General features: G+C 35.6%; 1 pseudogene; it reads right to left on the minus strand.

The window, feature by feature from the left end:
• Nucleotides 1–3,900: 3,900 nt before the first annotated feature.
• Nucleotides 3,901–5,462, minus strand: LOC124966367 (mesoderm induction early response protein 1-like; annotated as a pseudogene).
• Between the last annotated feature and the right edge of the window lie 510 nt (nt 5,463–5,972).

The following is a 5,972-nucleotide window of genomic DNA, read 5'->3' on the forward strand; positions in this document are numbered from 1 at the left end:
TGTCCTATGTATTTTCACACATACGTTGTATTTATGTTTCCTGATATACACGTTTAATACCTAACACTAAACCTAGTCCAGCATAAAATTTGGGACTAAACCTATACAGAACCCTACAACTTAAGCCCAATTTACATGAAAACATACATACTTACATTATTGTTTTTGAGGATTTGGCTTACACACCTGAAATTTAATGGTGTAATCTTTAAAAATTTTATATATTTATAGATTTCATTAAACTGTGCTTCCCTCATAGATGAAAAATATATTCATACAACTGAAAATAACCCAATCTTCATTGCAAAATATGTACAAAACATATTTAATTTCCTACGTGATTTCACTTATGAATTCTTACCTAATTCTCTCACTCTAACACTAGCATCATCCAAAATTGGTTATTAACTCTCACTACACCCTAACAACTGAAGTTCATTTTACATGAAACCATTCATAATTAGGTAAATATTTATGTGTTTTTTATAGCTTTTGTACCTGAATTTCAATGCAATAATTATTAAAATACTTGTATAAATGCATAAATGTCAGTTATCAATGCACCCCTCATAATTGAAAAAAACAACAACAACATACTTGTTAGACTAATATTTAAACAAACCCATGGTAAAAAGGTACACTTACATAGTTTTCCTCCATGTTCTCATGCTTACATCCTTACAAATATGCATGTTTCCTGATATGCCTCTTTAGTTCCTTACCCTATCCTTAGCTCACCAAAATATAGTACATACCCCAAAATTATCCTTACACATGAAGCTCATTTTACATGAAGTGATACAAATTTAAGTGTATGTTTATCATTGGTTTGACTCATCTACCTGAAATTCAATGGTGTAATATTATCACATTCATATATTTTCATACAAGACATTTACTTGTGAGTCCCTCATTTGTAAAAACTCAATCATAAGATTGACACTTAACCAATCTCTAATGTAAAAAAATGTATTTATATATATTTTCTTTGTTTTCAAATGTACATTATTATTAAAATGCATTCTATAAAAACCCTAGGTTCACATTAAATATGGTACCAACCCTCACTGTACAACTACAGGGGAAGTTCAATTTACATGAAATCAAACATACTTTTGTGAATATTCACTGGCATTTTGGCTACTGTAACTGAAATTTATGAGTGTAATCATTAACATATTCTTATAGATGTCCAACTACCTCAGAGGTGAAAAAATTACTAGCATGACTTATATTAAACAAACATGGCAAAATGTGCATTTATATATGTTTTCCACCATCTTTTCAGGCTTACATTCTTATGAATTTCATGTTTCCTGATATACCTCTTTATTTCTTAACCACAGTTTAGCCCCAAACAATAGCTGATGCTAACCCTGTCACCTACACCTAAGGTTGTTTTAAATATAACCATGAACACTAATATGAATGTATACCTGTGCTCTAGTTTACATACCTGAAATTTAATGTTGTAATAATTAACCTATTTATATACATGCATATATGTGATTTGCCTGTTCATTCCTCATATCTAAAACAAGGTGATTTTATGACAGATATTAAACAAATCCCCCTGGCATAAAAGTGCTTCCATGTGTTTTCTTCCTGTTTTTCGGCATTCTTATGAATATTTTTGTCTCTTGATAAAGCTTTTTGTATAACCTGAAACATAGCCCCACCCAATAATTGGTATTACCCTATAGTTCCCTACACCCTAAGCTCTCTTTTCATAAAATATACTTACTTCATTGTTTAATGTTGTACTGTCTTAAGTACCTGATATTTAATGGAGTAATCATTGATATATTTATATAAGTGCAAAACTGTCATTTACCTGTGCATAGACCATATCTAAAAATTTTACTCTTAATGACTAACATTAAAAAAATTATCGAGGCGGCGGGGCTCGCGGGCTTCTAGAGGACACAGGGCAGGCTACGGCCGCCAGGGACGCGCCCCGGGCCTGCGCTAAGGTGGAGCGGGCGCTGCTCTGCAGCTGCTCCTGCGCTGCGTCCCGGGGACCCGCCCGGGTAGGGACCGCAGCGGCCCAGCGGCCGAGGCGCTGGCGCCATGCCAGGCCCCGCTTTCCCGCCGGCTGGCCAATGGCGGGACGGCCCCAGCCCCATCCCCGCGTCCCATCCCCCAGCCCGACCCTGGCCTCCCGGATCCTTCCCGGGCCGGTTTTTCCTTCCCACTTTCCCCCGGAAGAAACATGATCTGGAGCACTGAGGAGGCGCCAGACTGCGGGCGAGGCGTCGTGATTACAGACAACTGGCCAAGGTATGACTTAAATTTGTTCACATACCCACAGCACTATTACGGAGATTTGAAATATGTGCTCATACCTCAAGGCATCATTGTGGACAGAATTGAGCGACTGGCAAAGGATATAATGAAAGACATAGGATATTGTGACATTATGGTCCTGTGTGTACTTCAAGGTGGTTACAAATGCTGTGCTGATGTTTTAGAACACCTTAAGAACATCAGCTGAAGTTCGGATCGATTTGTCTCTATGAAGGTTGATTTCATCAGGCTAAAGAGTTACAAGCCCTCTTCAGAGGTGGCCCTACGCAGAACATCACACTGCTGACATGAGCAAGCACAGAATGTACAGAATATCAAACCAGGAAAATGAGTTCCTACTGTTGCTTCAGCTGAAACCAACCCTGGAAGGCTTCATGCTATTCCAGAACTTCTTTTTCAATAAATATTATAGAATGATTGCATTAAAATTGAAGTTCCTTGAAAAAAATTATCAAAAAATTATATACATATATATTTTTCTACAAGTTTTCACACATCCATTCTCATGAATATTCTTGTTCAAGGATATTCACATATATCCCTAATTCTAATCCTGACCCCACCAAAATTAGGTACTAACTCTAACCATTCCCCACACCTGAAATTCATTTTACAAGAAAACATACAAACCTAGGTAATGATTACAGGGTTTTTTGCTAATGTACCTGTAAATTAACAGTGTAAACATTAATACTCATATATGTTCACACCTGTCATTTTGTTTAAATCTCTTATATGTTAAAAACAGTCAAGTGACTAACAGAGAACAAATCACCAAAGAAATTAATGTAATTCATATGTGTTTTGTACATGTTTTCTTGCATTTATTCTTTTTTATCCAATTCCTCTCATAAAAGTTTAGCAACTGTAAAAGTTAAGAAATTTAACTTTAACAAGCTTAAATTTCATTTTAATAAGCTTTTTGTATTAAGAAAGGACAGCTCAGTCAAGACATATGTACTGTAAAAATCTTTCAAAGGCTACAAAGAATCTGGAAAAATACAGAATGTATTTATTAAGCCCAGAGAAGAATATGGAAAGACATCACTGATGTCAACAATTTTACATATACAAACTTGACTTGGTTTATTTTTAAACTTCTATATTTAAAAAAATCATGCTAGCATAACTTTCAGGATTCATAAGTGTTTCCTTAATAATGATACTCAATTTATATGGAGAGAAAATGCCTTTTATGAGGACATTTCAAGAAACTCAGAAAAATAGGTGTTAAGCAGAACTTTGAACTTGTTTTTTGGGTGTATTCCTCCATATGAAACTAAAGAAAAATTATCTTGTAGTGAACTTTTATAATTAATATATCAAATGAGAAGCTACTGATATCTTTACTTCATTCAAATTTGCTAAAATTATTTTCTATATCCTTAAAAGGGTCTGACAGTTGTGCAGTAAAAGAACTTGAAAAAGGCAGAATTGTAAAATCTTATTTCCTAAAAAGTTACAATTCAATTAAAATTTTCAAATTTTAAGCAATTGCTGAAGGAAATAAAAAAATTTTAAGGTAACCCATCAATGCTGAAAATTTTAGACACACCAGAATTTTCTCCAAATGAAGTAAAATAGGTCTAAAATTTAGTCATCTGTGATTTCAAGTTCTTCAAATTTTCCATGTAATATTGCTTCTTGGAAAAATTCAGAAGAATCAGGACTTTCTTTTCCATTGCTATTTACCCTTTGCCTTTTGGCAGGCCTCTCAATTTTTTCATCCAAATCATTTTCATTTCTTGCAGTCATATGGGCAAGTTTTGGGTCAGTGGTTAGGTTATCTGTTTCATAACCATTAGTATCCATGTCTGCGTGAAGTGGTTTCTTATTTCCACCTGTTGGTTCGTTGACGTGTAATCCTTCAAGTTTTGCTTCTTCTTTGTTTATATTTCACCTGGTCCATTAGATGACACCCCATTTTGGTTACTATTGCTTATAGTGCCATCTTCTCAAACTGGCTATTGCTACTGTTTGAGGCAGTTGCGGGAGGGGATGGTGCTCGATTTGATGCAGCACTTTCAGTTTCATCCAAAAGCCCACCCACGTAGTCCGTTACACCAGGATGAAGATTATATTTCTTTTTTCCAAATCGTGTTTGCTGAGCAAAGAAATCATAACGTTCCGATTTTTTCCACATATAATAGAATGCTACACATTCACCAACCAATCTTGTTCATACTTTATTAGCCTGAATCAAATGAAAATCTTTCCCATAGGCCTTCAGCGCTTGTTCAAAATTTCTACATTCTTCCTCTGTTCAAACAGGTGATTCCTCTCTAGCTGCTCTTACATTAAATCTTAATCTTCTCAATGCTTCTTTTGTATCAAAATTACTTTTAGCCAATTCATATAATGCCTGTTCATTGTCTTTTATGTGAGATCCTTCAGGAATTGCTTCTACACCTTTCTCATCACCTGTTCTTCTAGATGCATCCTTAAGAAATGCAATCACTTTATCTTCTGGTAAGTACTCAGTGTCCTACAGGAGCTGATCATCATTTTCATATACTTTGTCATTTTCTTTGTATCTCCAAATGCCACCTGGAATTTCTGCTTGAAACATGGAGCCCACCATAATCTCCTTTTTCCAGTCTTCTGATAGAATATAGTCCTCATCTTCTTCAGATTCTTCTTCTATTTCACTATTTGTATCAAAATATTTACATTGACATGGGCGGATTATTTCCTGGGTATCTTGAGAAACAACAGACTCTGATGGATCATCATTGGAAGACTGAGTTTCATCTTCCTGACCTGATGAATCCTTTATATTCTCTTCTTTATTTTCCCCACTACAGCCACTGTTGTCATCATTATCAGCATCTTCATCATCTTCACCCTCCTCTTCTTCCTCTTCTTCCTCCTCATCTTTCATAACCATAAAGACTGAGAAGTTCATGAATTGGCATGTCCCCTTCCTTTGCAAGATCCTCTATTTCAGAACTGAAGTTTGTTTCTCCTTCCATCATTTCTTCCTCTTCTAATGTTCCTTCATCATCAAAATCATGAACCAGCATGTCAGTTGATGGATCAAATTCAGGGTCATCTGATGTTGCTGAACCTCCTGGACTTGAAGACTCAACAGATGGCTGGTAATTTGACAGAAAAAGAGTCCACAGACAGTCTGTAAACCAATTAAACATAAACATCTGATCCACATTTTTAGCATCACATCAGTCTTGTGTGCATTGAACCTCAAACAGTTGGTTCTTAACCATGTCAGAAACTCAGCCAGGCACTGGGAGAATCCAGCCACCACACCAATCTGCAGCGGATTCCCAGCAAGCCGCAAATGCCAGGGAGCCACCGCGAAGCAGAAAGATCTCGCATTCATTCTTATGATTATACATTTATCCAAATATACCTTTACATTTTCTAAACATAACACTAAATCCACCCCAAATTTGGGACTAAATCTTACAATTCCAAATCCTTAAGTAAATTTTACATGAAACCATACATTTGTAGGTGAATGTTTATGGGTATTTTGCCTGATGTACCTTGATCAGGGTAATCATTAATATATTCATATATGTGAAAAATGTCATTTACCTGTGTATCCCTCATAAGTAAAAACAATTAATTTTTCAACTAGCATTAAGCCAAATTCCCATGAGAAAATGTGAGTTCATATATTCTCCTGCATGTTTTTATTTGTC

This window comes from Sciurus carolinensis, chromosome 16 (genome assembly GCF_902686445.1).
Source record: "Sciurus carolinensis chromosome 16, mSciCar1.2, whole genome shotgun sequence".
In the NCBI taxonomy this organism is placed as follows: Eukaryota; Metazoa; Chordata; class Mammalia; order Rodentia; family Sciuridae; genus Sciurus; species Sciurus carolinensis.